This window comes from Lactuca virosa, chromosome 3 (genome assembly GCF_052849685.1).
Source record: "Lactuca virosa cultivar CGN04683 chromosome 3, Lactuca_virosa_CGN04683_v6, whole genome shotgun sequence".
In the NCBI taxonomy this organism is placed as follows: Eukaryota; Viridiplantae; Streptophyta; class Magnoliopsida; order Asterales; family Asteraceae; genus Lactuca; species Lactuca virosa.
Window position 1 is genome coordinate 57,966,521 of NC_136428.1, and position 17,188 is coordinate 57,983,708.

Sequence of the window (17,188 nt, forward strand, 5' to 3'; positions counted from 1 at the left end):
AATCACATGTGATTAATAACTACCAAACAAGTGGATTTCTTACTTTTCAAACTGTGTTATCAAACTGTTTTACTTCAAACTGTTTTACAAACTCTTTCACATATCAAATACTTTTATTAAACCCTTTTAAACTTATATTCTATTAAATGTGTACTTATATAGATATAGTTATATAAGTAGGATTGAAAGGACTTAGGACTGATAGCTCACCTTACTTCATGTTCCTTGTTTGGTTGTGGACTTAGGGTATTCAGGTTATTTGTCCGAAGGTCGTTTGAATCCTAGTTATATATTATGTATATGTATATAGGTATAAAAGTTCCTTCTTTCATTCAGTTCAATACCTTGGGGTAGCAAAGGTATGCACACATGTTCATATATTCAAACAACATTACTAGTAAGCTATAATAGGTATAGTTTAGGGATATACTAATACTATTACTAGAACAGTGAAACATACAAAGAGTCAGTTCATACATGAGTCAATACTATACAGAGAGAACATAACAGACAGATAGAAAATACTATGATGAGAAACAAACAATACTATATAGAGAAAACATACATACATGCTAGACAGGGAGAGAACACACAATATAGCTAGCACATACATATACTAGAACGTTACTACAATTATGTGAGCCACGTAACGGGGCATGGTACTACCTGTCATGACGTTTTGTATCCAGAATCTCCTTAAGTGGGGAGCGTATGAGTTTGTGTATAGATCTATATTGGATTGACTATCCTACACCTCGCTGCTCGCTACAGTGGGACTTGCAAGTCTACGGGTGCCAAACGTCATTTCTTCCGACATCTTACATTGTCGCGTTCTATAGTCGGTAGCAGGGTACATGTCGATCACATGGTCATTTAAATAACAATTGGTTTAAGGTAGTTAGTACAGCAGTAGTTACTTAATACAACACTACAGTACTATTTCATTTTCCCATTACATTCACTTTGTGATCTTCACACAATAAACAATAATGTAAAAACTATACTTTTTGGTTAATGATAGTCAGATTTGGGAAAATACACACTCTTACAAGAGACACACAGATACTAGATGCCTTGGTAGAAGGCTACTTTTAGTAGGAAACATAGGGTTTTCTAGGGGAGTTCAAACAATTACAAACTTTTACAACTTATACAATTACAGACTTACAAACACTTTCATACAAATACAGACACTAATATACTTATGATCTCACCAGCTTTAAAGCTGATAAACTCTTTCAAAATAACTTGTATTCTCAGGTCACCAATAGACAGGTACCGGAGCCAGGTTTTGAGAAGATGGAGCTTGTTCAAGACTCATCTTTTATTTTGATTCATATTTTTTGGTGTCTATATAACTTGACAGAACACACTTGTATGAAATTATATTATTAATGCAATGGATGATGTTGTTGCTTGTTTACTACTATGCATTGTTGTGATACTGTACATGACGTCCTCCACCCCCGAACGATTCTGCCGTTCCGGTTTTGGGGTGTGACAGATTGGTATCAGAGCACTGTTTATAGTGAATCGAGTGTATCAACCCATAAAAGATATACGAACTATAAACACAGCGGGATTAAAATACTCTGATAAAGAGTTTATACTTTTAAATAATAAAATATTTAACTAAGTATACATACCTGCATTCATACTAAAATCAGTGTCACTGGGACAGAACAAAAGTATTACGATTCTTGGGCAGCACAAGTAGACTTAGAGACATATGGTCAACCCTAGGAAGATATAGCCTGATCAACTATATTATCCGAGGAGTGATTAGCATGTGCCTAAGTGTGGTTGTGAGGTTGCAACAAGTCTAAAAACTTACCAACACTACTACAACGAGAACAGTAGAACAGAACATAAACTTAAAATACTATAGGAGTATTTTGTGTTACTATTAATTACTTATCTGAGAACTAAAGGTCTTTATTAGTATGTCAATAGTTGTTGAGCGGATACACTAAGGTTATATATATCTAGGATATCATAGACTTAGAATCTGTGATCTTTGCTTTACTTCCTGTTCCTTGTTTGGTTGTGGGCTTAGAGTTAGGGTCACTTATTCGAAGGTCTATCCTGTCTTGGTTACATATGACTGGTATGCACTACGCAAATGTTGAAATAATTTATAAAGATCATCTTATAATTATCTAATTAGTTCGTCTATTTAGTTATTTCTTTATCCCTTTTCTCGCGTAGATATCATGGCTGGATTCCATCTTCCCGGAGACCCGTACTACCTCAACAACGGCAATGCAGGATGGCTGGGAGAAGAGCCAGAAGATGATCACCCAATCCCTTTGGATGATCACGAAGCTGAAGGTTTTTCTGATGGTTCTGACTCAGAGCCAGAAGTCAACAACCTACCCCCAGCTGCTCAAGGCCCAAACCCAAACCCTCGTCCAGCATTTCAAGGACCCACACCTCTGTGGGCCACAAACTTGAATAGATGGAGTCAGGAACAGGGTCAACCCATTCCCTACAATGGAGACAGAAGCTTCTACAACCTCACCGAGGGAGGTTCAGCTGACAGGGTCCTACCCATCATGGTTCGTAGGATTTCTCGGAACACGGAACAAGGTCGAGCGACTATCGACCGAGTCATAGAGATTGACGCCAACTCTGGCGTTAACACGGTCCGCATTCACCAACTAGAGTCTGCTCATGAAAGGACTCAGGTCCGCAATGCAGTTCTGCAGAGGGAACTTGCTGAAACCCACTGAAGTCAGGGAACTTCGAGCTCAGCAATTAAGATCTGAAAGGCGTATGAGGGACATAGAACGTCTTCTTTCGGATTCAAGAACTCACTCTAGTAGTTCTTGTCGCCGTTAGAGTCTCATCGACTTCTCTTTTGAATATAACCTAGTTTGTGTAAAAACTCTAGTCTAATTTCCTATCTTTGTAAATCTTAGACCTGTTAGGTCTTGATTAGGTCGTAGTTCTGTCAAAATTTTCCCATCTTGGTTGATGTACGACTTACTTCTAGGTCATTTTTCCCGAACTTGTTACATCTGTAATACCAGTATTATTGATAGATACCTAATCTTATGGAAATCAATATCCAATTGCTATCATCTGCTAGCACTAGATCATCCTTCAATCGTGCTATTCAATTGTGTTGTTGGGCTATGGAGAGTTAGTCCATGATTCATTCTCATCAATTTTCCTATTAAATTCTTATCAATGTCTTCATCTTTCTAAACTTAAAGTTAAAACATGCCTCCACGTCGATCAACAAGACGCGATCCTCCGATAACTTCAACACCACCTGCTCCTCAAATCGATACGGCAACATTAAATGCTGTTGTAGCTGCGGCTGTGGCTACAGCCATGGCTCAATATCATTCATCTGGTTCCACTGGAAGAGGAACCTCTGTTCAATCTACTCTTGGTGAAGCCCATGTGCGCTTGAGAGAGTGCTCCTATAAGGACTTCACTAACTGCAAGCCCAAGTCCTTTAGAGGGACTGGCGGAGTCATTGCCCTCTCGCAATGGTTCGAGAAGACCGAATCGGTTTTCGAAATATGCTCCTGTCCAGAAGGGAGCAAGGTCAAGTTCGCTGCTTGCACCTTTGAAGACAAAGCCCTGACATGGTGGAATAGCCATGTCAAGTCACTATCTCTTGTGGTGGCTAATGCTATGGGCTGGGAAACTTTGAGAGACCTCATGATTGAGGAGTACTGCCCGAGGGGCGAAATCCAAAAACTGGAGGAGGAACTGTGGAGCCTAACCATGAAGGGCTCCGACATAGTCTCCTACACTGCCAGGTTCTGTGAACTGGTGGCCCTCTGTCCCAACATTGTTCATACAGAGGTGAAGAAGATAGAGAGATTCATATGAGGGCTGGTGCCTCCATTCCAGGGAAATGTTTTGGCTTCAAACCCCACTACATTCGATAGTGCCAAACGATTGGCACAGCGGCTTCTAGACCATGGGGTTCGTACCCCGGCCGCAACAACAACCCTGGCCATCTCGGAACCTTCCAAAACCGCTGATTCCAAGAGGAAGCTCTGGGATGACAAGAAGAAGAAGAAGGCTGCCAAAAAGCAGCAGGTCGTGGCAGTTCATGCTGCGATAGCACTTGCCACTGCTGCTGCTCCAGTAAAGCAGTACGCTGGAAGCTTGCCTAAGTGCAACAATTGCAACTTCCACCACACAGGAGCCTGCCGGGAAATGCAGTGTTCAAACTGCAACAGGAAGGGGCACACCGCCTGTTTCTTCAAAGCTCCGGCAAGGCCACTCAACCAAGTCCCCGGCGCAGGAGTGGGCCAAGCTTGCTACAGTTGTGGCGAGGTGGGCCACTACAAGAGGGACTGACCTAAGGCAGGGAATGCCGGAAGAGTGGGAAGAGTTTTGGCCATAGGCCACGAGGAAGCGGTTGCCGACCCACAATGGTCACTGGTACGTTTCTCCTCGATAACTCTTATGCATGCATACTGTTTGATAGTGGAGCGGAGAGGAGTTTCGTGAACCAAAAATTTGCTCATTTACTTAAGCAAAAATCACGAACACTTAAAGAACTGTTCACTGTAGAAATGGCTAATGGAAAGACGGAGAGCACTAGCAGTATATTCATAGGGTGTACCCTAACACTAGATAGCCATTCTTTTTCGATCGACCTCATGCCAGTCTCAATTAAAAGTTTCGACGTCATTATCGGCATGGATTGGTTGAGTCTTCATCGTACCAACATCATGTGTTATGAAAAGGTTGTTCGCCTTAATCTGCCGTCTAGCGAAACTCTAGTAATCTACGACGACAAACCCGACACTAACCTTCGTATCATCTCGAGCATTCAAGCTCAGAAATTCTTGCGAAAGGAATGTCGCGCATTCCTTGCTCATGTGGTCGATGTGAGCCAAGAAACGAAAGACATTCAGAACATTCCAGTAGTACGTGACTTTCCCGACATGTTTCCAGAAGAACTCCCAGGATTACCTCCGCAATGTCAACTCGAGTTCAGAATCGACTTAGTTCTAGGGGCTACCCCCGTAGCCAAATCGCCCTATCGTCTAACACCTGCAGAGATGCAAGAACTATCCTGTCAACTTAACGAACTGCTCAGCAAGGGCTTTATAAGACCAAGCTTCTCACCCTGGGGAGCTCTAGTCTTGTTCGTCAAGAAGAAAGACGGATCGTTTCGTATGTGCATCGACTACAGGGAGCTCAACAAACTGACCGTCAAAAATCGTTACCCTCTGCCTCGTATTGACGATTTATTTGACCAACTTCAAGGGGCGAACTTCTTTTCAAAAATCGACTTAAGATCCGGATATCACCAACTACGAGTGCTAGGGGAGGATGTTCCGAAGACAGCCTTCCGAACTCGTTATGGGCACTACGAATTCGTAGTGATGCCGTTCAGATTAACAAACGCACCCGCAGTATTCATGGATTTAATGAATAGGGTGTGTCGTCCTTACTTGGATCAGTTCGTCATCGTCTTCATCGATGACATACTCATCTACTCTCGTAGTAAGGAGGAACATAGTCAACATCTACGACTAGTCTTAGAAACACTACGTTCGGAGAAGCTCTATGCGAAGTTCTCGAAATGCGAATTTTGGATCCGAAGAGTCGAATTCTTAGGGCACGTGGTTAGCGAAGAGGGAATACACGTGGACCCTTCCAAAATCAAAGCCATTGAGAGCTGGTCAGCACCAAAGACGCCTACTGAAATTCGTCAATTTCTAGGCCTCGCTGGCTACTATCGCAGGTTCATTCAGAACTTCTCCCGCATCGCGAAACCTCTTACAACACTAACCCAGAAACACGTGGCCTTTGACTGGGAAGAGAAGCAGGAGAGAGCGTTCCAAATGCTCAAGCGAGCCTTGTGCACCGCGCCAATACTATCCCTCCCCGAAGGAATAGAATGTTGGATTAGTGTCTAAGTCCATAACTATAATTGGTATATACTTGACCCGACCCGGCATGGTCCATTTGGGTTGCATGGCATCGTGCATTTGGATAGATTAAATGAGAGAAATAACACTTAAGGTTTATTAATATATTATAAGTTCTAATATATTAATAAGATTATTTAATTAGTATTGATCAAGAATTAATCTAGAATTAATTAAGTGATCAGAAGAAGACTAATTAAATATATGGGTTGATTGTGTAAATCATCCATACTTATATAGTGGGCTAATGCTCCATGGATTATCAAGTTGGGCTAAAACCCATAGGATGCTCCATGGTGTATTTGAACCCATGGATCCAAGGAAATGGAAAGCCATGACAATTAGGGTTTACCCTAATTGTGACAAACTATATAAGAATCTTATTCTTGCAAAATCGGCCACCATGTATGCATGAAGAGGGCAAACCGATTTCATGAAGTGTTCCACTTTCTCTCTAAGTTATTCCAAGTGCATGTGATGTTGTGTGAACCATTTGAGGTGTCACATTTGGGGCACTAGGCTCTTGAGCTCCATGGAATCAATCACCAACAAAGAGGTATGTATTTCTACTAGTTTCTATATTACTTGTACTTCATAATATGCTAGTTAGGATAAATACCTTGGAAATTGATATTTGCATGTATAATAGAGAAAACATAGATCCAAGGTATTTAGGGTTGCATGTACACCATAGGAGTGTTAGAATGCTCAAAACCCAACAGTGGTATCAGAGCCTAGGCTTGTTTTCACTTATAGTTGACGTAAACTGCTTAAAATCGAAGTTTTTTTGCTGCTGGGACAGTGGACTCGCCGAGTTCATTGATGGACTCAACGAGTCCAAGAAAAAATGCATCCAACTCGCCGAGTTGGTTCGTGCACTCGACGAGTTGGACCCCCAAACAGCATATCTTCGAGTTTTGGTGTTGGAATTGGTCTAGAATCATTACCTTTGATTGTTTTGGTATTATAAAACCTGTTTTTAATGTGGTAATGATTATGTTAAACCAATTTCAATGTTATAATCAAAGTTTCAAGTTTTATATATGTTTATGTGATTCTTGAAAAATGTTGATTATGAATGTTCATGCTTATGAGTTTTGGTAGATCATAGGAATTATGTGCAAATTGTTTGTTAGTATAATTCTTGATCTCAATGAAATTGTATGGAGTCCATAACTTGTCCTCAAGTTATGGATTACCAAAAGTTTTTTATGTTTCCTTGATATATGAGTTAGTTTAGATTAATGAAAAAAAATTGTGTTTTAGTTGTTTTCAATCCATATTAATCTAAAAGTAGTTCATAAAATATGTTTTTGTAACTTGTCTTCAAGTTATATGAAAAGTCATATTTATGAATCTTAAAAATCATAAAAGTGTCATAGGTTACATAAAAATGAAGAGTCTTTTTCATTTAATTATTTTCCGACTCCATAACTTGTCTTCAAGTTATGGATGTTAAAGAGTCACTTCTTTAAAAGATGTCATTAAAAGATAAGGAGTTACATAAAAATGAAGATTCTTTATTTTAATGTACATTAAACTCATAAGTTATGAAATGAAAAGTCTTGAATAGTTTCAAAACTTGCCCTCAAGTTTTGGAATTTGTAAAGTTACTCTTCATGTATACTTTAATTCCAAAATTGAACCCTTAGAATTTTAAAAGCTAAAATTCAAACTTTATGGACTTCATTAAATTAATTAAAGTGTTTAATTAAAAGAGTTAATAATTCCATAAAGACATGGTTTAAGTTTAATTAAATTAAGAGTATAGTTTAATTAATAGATTAAACCACTAAGTATTTAAATGTTTAAAGTACACCCTTATACAATTATTATAATTTTAATTATATAGATATGTATAAGATAAAGTCAATCTTACCATTAGTAGGCCTCAATCATGAAGCCGGTCTAAAAGGGGGGTATAAGGTTACTGCCTATAAAATGGCAGTTTAATGGGTGTCCACTCTCACCCACCGCTTCCTTGACTGGTGGAGGGTCATTAGCCGAACGGGTATGAAAGGAATATAATTCTTCCTTCATTAAAAGTATAATGATAAATACTAAGTAACTAAACATTCATAAATTACCAATCTTAGTTACTTAGGAAAATGTGAATAGGTGCTTACCCATGAAATTACACTTTGTACCTTACCAAGTCGTTAGTGGAGCGTGTGTGGTTAACCGGCACACTAATAAGGACTAGTAAGAGTGGCAAAGGGTAACTTGACTTTATTATAGATCGGTGGAGCGTGTGTGGTTATCCGGCACATCGATTAGGTGATAAAGTTAAGGGTACCAAGTCAATTTGCATGGTTATTCACACCTTGTTTGTGATCCTCGGCATCCCAGTCACAAACTTGAGAGGGCACAATCGAGATTCAAACATGCCATTGAAAGTTCAATGTATCTCAAAAGATCTAGGAGTTTCAAATCCAAATAAAACTTAATTATATTTCGTTTTTCATGGTGGAAATTGCTAAATTGTCATTTACCTACCTTCAACTATTTTATAACTCGGATTACGGCATCCCTCTTCCAGTTATAAATAGGTTGTTGGATCCTAGCCTTAATATTTCATATTGGGTGTTATATTAAGGACTTTAAATCAACTAACTTGAATTTCTCCCTTATAGATGTCTCCCTCAGACAACTATGGTCTTCCCAAATCTTTAGGAACAAGCTATCCTAATGAAGATGATATCCCAAATGGCAATCAAGGTGAAAGATCAATCCATTTGTTGTGCATTAGTGGGACTGGAAATCATACTTCACTTCCTCCACCTCCTCCAATAAATCTTCCTATCCCACAAGTTTCAAGACTTGATAAGTTCTAAGTCACTCAATCCCTATTGGCAAACAAAGTCTATATGTGCTTAGGTCTTGGAGATTAAGTCACATATTGACAAGCTGGGAGAGTCGGGTGTCGAAGTCTCGAGGTAGTTGGCTGTTGACTTGGTTCTTCAATCACTCCCTGATGACAGATCACGACATGACCCTTTAATGATCTTATCTATTTGCTTGGTGCTGCTGAATCAGCAATGATTTGGAACAGTGGTAAAGCAAATTTGATTAGAAGATCAACTTCCCAAAACTTCATGGACACTGACAATGGTAACACTGGAAATCCAGAAAAACTTTCTCTTCCCAATAGAAAGGGATCGGCCATAGTCAACTCGGTTGACCAAATGGTAAAGGGAAAGGCTAAGTCTGAGATAGTCCCATGTACCATTCCTAAAGAGTCCATATGTGCCTATTGCCAAAGGAAAGGGGCATTGGTTGCGAAGCTGCCGAATTTACCTGAAACCTCATAAGGATGGTATAGTCAAAAGTTTGACTCTACTTCAGGTAAAAGTCCGTTATCTAACTCTATTAAGTCTTTTTTGGAGATTCTTAATACATGATGTAATTATATTTTGATGTTTTTGAAGAATCAAAGGAAGCTTAAAGAAAAGGTGTGCTGATTTTGATCGCATGGTTTGATGACCAGAATTTTGAGCCACTGCATAAGAGTTATGAGATATTGCTTAGGAATAGATAACAACAAAGTTTTCATATGAATTTGCATTGTAAGGATAAGTTTTTCCGCAAGTTTTTAAAATAAAAGAAAATTTTTAATTTTATTTATTTTAAGTATCCTTACAAAGGCATTTGTGAAAAATTGTTGTTTATATGTTTCCATTGATAAGCAATATTGGAAAATGAATTTGATTCTTTCGTTTGTGGTAGTGTCGTAATTTATCAAATAAAGAAAGATTCTCATCACCCAAGTTTCAGTTGGATAGAAACTTGGAATCATGCAAGTTGTATTGTGTGATGAATGAGATTTTTCATCTTTGGTAAATTAAGACTAATTCCTTGTTCACATTCGCATGTGAGTCAAGCGAAGGACTAAAGGATCGGGTACATTAGGTTGTGCACTAGTCAGGTCCACCACAAAGGTTGATAAGATTATTCGTTATGATTTACTAAAGTTTAGTAAATATGATTATGCTTACAAGTTTAAGTGTAATGCTGAAACATTGGAAAAGTTTCAATATATGGCAGAATGAATAAGAAGAATCAAATAAGGCAGAAAGATAAAAGTTTCTCCAATCTGAAGAGATGGGAGAGTACTTGTGTATCTTGTTTTATGATTATCTTAGTGATTATGGAACCATATCACAATTGATCCTCTAAGGACACCTTAGTGCATTTGTTGGCTAAGGAGAGGAATTGTGAATTGTGGAAATGGTTAAATCAAAAGATAAATCATACTTCATTCCAAAATAAAATCTTAGAGTCGTACTCCAAGATTGAGCCTTGAGTGACATAATCTTAAGAAAGGTTTAAAACACTTGTCAAATGTAGAGTAAAATGTTTTCTTACTCTTGTACATTTGAAATTGGTAAGTTGTGATGTTTTGGATAAAACAAAGACCAACTAAGGCCAATTGTGTGAAGTGTTTGTAAAAGAATCCGCACTATCTCTTGAATATTGGGCAAGAGAGTCTTATATGTCAAGAGGACAGTGGGAGTCTTGAGATAGTTTCAAGAACTAATCAAGAGTATTGTTAATCACTAGCCCATGACTTGAGGTTTGTAACCTATCGTGTTGACATATTCTTATTTCTGTGTCTATTCCAGTTAAAAGTTGACTATTCTTGTGAGTTCTATGAGTTCTCAATTGTTTGCATAACAACCTGGAAGCAATGGTAGGCCCTTGTGCTGCCGGGTGGCAAGAAATTAAGATTGAACAAGTTCAGTCCATATGTGTTTGGATTTGCCACTAACCTTGTCTTGTGATTATTTATGACAAATTCACATGGATAGGAACACTTACACCATAAAATCTAAGTGTCATAAGGTTTCTCTCCGATTCATGAAAATGATGGTGAGGAAACTCTTTCACTAAGTAGATTTTAAGTAGATAGCACTTGTGAGAATGACAAAAGGTCTAAACATTATGATTACGACATCCCTCTTCATAATTGTTTAGACACACAAGTGAGCTATCTAAGGAAAAGTGTATGATTTTGATAAAGTCTTATCAAAACATCTCGTATCATAAATCTGAACTTTGGTAAGAAAGTCAATAAAGTATTGTTTTTCTAGAAGTCCAGCTGATTTCTGAGTACATGTCAAAGCTAGTGGGAGCATAAGTGTTATGCTAGTAAGATAATAATCATTATGCTAGTGGGAGCATGATGATTATGTTGCAAGTTAGCAATATTAATTATAGAAAACAAAAGTTTCAATTCGCTTTGAAAAGTTGTTTCCCTATAATTAAGGGAGAGGATTTTATACTTCATTCCAATTCTACAAGCTTAGATTGAGATTTTAATCTACTTTAGTCAAGAATATATATGAATGTTATGCTGGAATGGTTCAACATAAGGAAATTCTATATATGTTGCATTCTCAAAATTCGTTTATGATTACGGCATCCCTCTTCATAGTTAGAATTATGAGAACATGGCAAATAAAAAATTTTATAGCATGAATCGTGTCCCATATGCTTCGGATATAGGATCGATTGCGTGTGCTATAATTTTCGTCCATTCTAAATTGTCCTAATGCTTAGGGCATTAAGAAGGGAAAAGGGATTAGAACTGGATATGACTAAAATGATTAAGCAATTGTCGAGGACAATCTGAGGTTTACCAAAGATTGGTTGCTCATGGACAATTGGAAGTATATAGTTAGGACCATATTGACATATTCTGAAAGGAGGCAACTCTTGTTCAGAAGTGATGGTCAAAATGGTAATATGGAATTGTTTCCATAGGTGGAAGTTATTCTTTGAATCTGTGTAAGATTAGAGAACTTAATGCAATAAGGATGTTCAAAGGAATGTACTTTGAATTTGAGACTTCGTTTCCATGGAATTGATCTCCATTGGAATTCTTTGTAATGTTTGTTGCCAAGTCTTTGTGACTTTTGGGTATAGTCATTACAAGAGGATCATTGCATATAAGTTTAGAATCTAACATATTACAGTAAATGACAAGAGGATTGGGATTGTGAAATGAGCATCATTGAAATATTGTCAATCGATCTATTTCACAAAAGAAAAGACCATAAGTAAACATAATATGCATGCTTTGTGCATGACATGACTATTATTTCAATTCAAGTATTAAGTTGATAAATCGAAACAATGAATAATGAGTAATCAATATTGTGCTTAGATAAAAGGGTTTTTATTTACACTCGAAGTGTTGAGGCCATACAAGATTAGTATTATTCTTGTGTTTCACTTTGCATGTTTTAACTTCCAGAATAACTAGGTCACTCTTCCCAAATGACTAAGTTATTCAAACTCTCCACAGTCGGTCATATGTTGGAAGTAGATATGAATCAATAATGTCATGAATTTGGCTTGTATAATTTGTCTAATGTGCATTAGACATAGCAGTGGTTGCTACAACATTCATGAGTGCTCATAAGTTCTGAGTATTGGATTCAACCCACGCTCATTTGAATCACTTCATGGATTTTATCACGAGTGAATCATGAGACGATAATATCTTATATTCTTCAAACCTAGAGATATTAGTTGTTGACTATGAGTTGGTTATACATTGATTGCACGTAAACGCATTGGTAACTCGATGTTATAAAACGTGCCTTTGTGTATGATTCAACAAGTAGTCAGTACAAGCATATGAGTCGAAGTTTATCCATTCCTTTTACGCTCAAAGGGATAAAAGCGATATCTGTGGGCCCCTCGATGATTTAGTGATGACAAAATGTAAGTGCTCGGCCGGGCCTGGACTGATTTGATTTGTTCAATTAGTCAGTCGTCATAAATCAGAAATCAGGAAACAACAAATGGACAGAGAGAATGATTATAATCCATGTCTCAGTCCATATGATATCTAGAATGGAGGAATATATGATCACTTATCTAATGGACGCGTCATTGATTTGTTCAGAGTTCGGCAGCAGCTTTTAAGAGCTACGATTGCTGGTCAGGTTGTGAAGGCGTACTTGCAATAATAGTTATTAGACTTATCCAAGTGGGAGACTGTTGGATTAGTGTCTAAGTCCATAACTATAATTGGTATATACTTGACCCGACCCGGCATGGTCCATTTGGGTTGCATGGCATCGTGCATTTGGATAGATTAAATGAGAGAAATAACACTTAAGGTTTATTAATATATTATAAGTTCTAATATATTAATAAGATTATTTAATTAGTATTGATCAAGAATTAATCTAGAATTAATTAAGTGATCAGAAGAAGACTAATTAAATATATGGGTTGATTGTGTAAATCATAAATACTTATATAGTGGGCTAATGCTCCATGGATTATCAAGTTGGGCTAAAACCCATAGGATGCTCCATGGATGCTCCATGGTGTATTTGAACCCATGGATCCAAGGAAATGGAAAGCCATGACAATTAGGGTTTACCCTAATTGTGACAAACTATATAAGCATCTTATTGTTGCAAAATCGGCCACCATGTATGCATGAAGAGGGCAAACCGATTTCATGAAGTGTTCCACTTTCTCTCTAAGTTATTCCAAGTGCATATGATGTTGTGTGAACCATTTGAGGTGTCACATTTGGGGCACTAGGCTCTTGAGCTCCATGGAATCAATCACCAACAAAGAGGTATGTATTTCTACTAGTTTCTATATTACTTGTACTTCATAATATGCTAGTTAGGATAAATACCTTGGAAATTGATATTTGCATGTATAATAGAGAGAGCATAGATCCAAGGTATTTAGGGTTGCATGTACACCATAGGAGTGTTAGAATGCTCAAAACCCAACATAAAAGACTTCGTTGTCTATTGCGTTGCGTCAAATCAAGGGATCGGCTGTGTTCTGATGCAACGAGGTAAGGTCATCGCCTATGCCTCGAGACAGCTAAAGACATACGAGGTCAACTACACTACCCACGATCTTGAGCTAGGAGCAGTTGTGTTTGCTCTGAAGATCTGGAGACACTACTTGTACGGTACAAAAAGCACTATCTTTACAGACCATAAAAGCCTACAACATATATTCGATCAGATAGAGCTCAACATGAGACAACGACGGTGGGTCGAGCGACTCAGTGACTATGAATGCGAAATTCGTTATCATCTGGGTAAAGCCAACGTAGTAGCTGACGCCTTAAGTCGGAAAGAATATTCTGGTCGTAGAGTCAAATCTTTGATTATGACTATCCATTCACACTTGTCCACACAAATTAAGGAGGCTCAACTCGACGCTTTGAAACCTGAAAATGTGGCGGGTGAATCCCTGAGAGGGATGGATAAGAACTTGGAGGTTAAGGGTGGCGGAGCTTATTATCTCATGGATCAGATCTGGACCCCAAAACTCGGTGGTTTCAGAGACTTGGTCATGACCGAGGCACACAACACTCGTTATTCTGTCCACCCAGGTTCAGATAAGATGTATCTGGATCTTAAAAAGCTATACTGGTGGCCTAACATGAAAGCAGAGATTGCTACCTTCGTGAGTAAATGCCTTACTTGCGCCAAGGTCAAGGTCGAATACCAGAAACCGTCAGGATTACTCCAGCAACCGGAGATACCTGAATGGAAGTGGGAGCGGATCACTATGGACATCATAACCAAGTTGCCCAAGACAACGGGTGGACTTGATACTATATGGGTCATCGTCGACAGATTGACCAAGTCCGCACACTTCCTGCCTATCAAAGAAACAGACAAGATGGAGAAGCTTACAAGAACTTACATACGGGAGATTGTACGACTGCACGGTGTTCCCATATCCTTTATCTCGGACAGAGATAGTAGATTCACTTCGAGGTTCTGGGAGTCGCTACAAAGTTCCCTAGGAACTAGGCTGGACATGAGTACAGCCTACCATCCACAGACCGACGGACAGAGTGAGAGGACTATCCAAACCTTGGAAGATATGTTGCGAGCCTGTGTAATTGACTTTGGGAAAGCATGGGATACTCATTTACCCCTTGTCGAATTTTCCTACAACAACAGTTATCACACGAGCATAAAGGCTGCTCCATTCGAGGCCCTCTATGGCCGAAAGTGCAGATCCCCTCTGTGCTGGGCTGAGGTGGGTGATACCCAGTTAGCTAAAGGACGAGTTCCTGAAAGCACTCTCACGGGTCCGAAGATCATTCGGGAAACGAAAGAGAAGATCATTCAGATTCGTGAACGATTGAAAGCTCTAGAGACCGACAGAAAAGCTACGCTGATAAACGAAGGAAACCGTTGGAATTCCAGGTGGGCGACCGTGTTCTATTGAAGGTCTCACCCTAGAAGGGCTTAATACTCTTTGGAAAGCGTGGGAAGCTAAATCCAAGATACATAGGGCCTTTCGAGATTCTCGCAAGAATCGGCCCTGTAGCTTACAAACTTAACTTACCACGCGAACTCAGTAACGTACATTCTACTTTCCACATCTCGAACTTGAAAAAGTGTCTGTCCGACGAGACTCTTGTAATCCCACTAGACGATATCGAGATCAACGAGAGCCTCAACTTCGTGGAAGAACCTGTAGAGATCATGGACCGGGAGGTCAAGCAAACGAAACAAAGTCGTATCCTGATAGTGAAGGTTCGCTGGAACACCAAGCGAGGACCTGAATTCACTTGGGAGCGAGAGGATCAGATGAAACTGAAATATCCTCGTCTTTATACCTAGTTATTTGTAACTACTTATTTGCTTAAACTCTAATTTCGGGACAAAATTCCTTCTAACGGGGGGATGATGTGACAACCCGAAATTTCTATTCTGTACAACCATTCACTTCAATAGAAGTCAGAACAGTTTCTGCTAACTTTTGAGATGTGTAGAGTCAGTTTGAGTGTTCTAAAGCCTAGTACTTCAGGAGATAACAGGAGAGAGGATGCCCTAGGGTTTATTGTGCAACAATAATGTCCTAAAACTCCAAGAGTTTGGAGTTTACGGCCTAAACAAGGTGTTTACGGCCGTAAACCCTAAGGGGGTATAAATATGACACTTAGTCATATTTACCACTTTTACACATTTTCAAGATCCAAAAGTCAAATCCTCTCAAGTATCATCCGATTTTCCTTCTTGATCTTCAACTTTGTAAGTGTTTCCTACCCTAAAAAGTTGATATCTTACTTAATCTAGTGATCTTACATGATTCCATCTGTGAAATCATTCCATATGTGTAGATCTTCAAGTTTCACCAAGAACACCAAGAACACACACTAGTGTTCTTGGACTTCTAACACCTTTTCAAGCTTCTACATAGTAAGTACTCTTACCCTAATGTGTTATAAGACTTGCTACACTTCTTAATCATCAAGAAAACATAAGGATACATAAGATCAAAGGTGTTTATGGTCCAAGATGTTCTTGGACCGTAAACCCTAATGAAGGGGCCAAAGTGTGCCCTAGTCCCTTACCAAGCCTTGGATACTAGTCTAGATACCATCCTTGATGTGCTTAGGACTTAAAAAATCAAAAAGACCATAAAACATTTGGGCTTACGGCCGTAAACCCTAGGAGAAATGGTCCAAGGACCGTAAACTCCACAAAGGGGTGAAATGGTGCCCTAATCACTTCCTAAGGCTTAAACATGAAGTAGGAATGCTTCTTATGACCTTTAAAGCTTCAAAACACAAAATGGTAAAAGTACCATGAGTTTACGGCCGTAAACTCATGGGTTTACGACCGTAAACTCAATGAGAGTTGGTCCCAAAGCCGTAAACTCCAAAAGAGTTTACCCTTGGACCCCAAACTCAATAGCCAAGTCCTACAACCCTTAGATGCAATCCTTAGTACTTATAACACTTAAATCAAGTGTTTTACATGTCTTAGGATGTCTTAACTTGGTTAATTAGTTACTAAATGACTAATTGGATACATATATGTGTGATTATATGTTAACTAGGATCCTTGTGTGTGTTCAAGTCTTCACTTGACACTTAGCATCCTATACTATTCGTTCATCCAAACCACTCACTACATGTGAGTTCATACCCCTTAATCAACCTTTTAAATGATTTTAAATGCTTTTATGGGGGGGATACAAGTTGAACTATTATAGTTATTATATCAATCACATGTGATTAATAACTACCAAACAAGTGGATTTCTTACTTTTCAAACTGTGTTATCAAACTGTTTTACTTCAAACTGTTTTACAAACTCTTTCACATATCAAATACTTTTATTAAACCCTTTTAAACTTATATTCTGTTAAATGTGTACTTATATAGATATAGTTATAAAAGTAGGATTGAAAGGACTTAGGACTGATAGCTCACCTTACTTCCTGTTCCTTGTTTGGTTGTGGACTTAGGGTATTCAGGT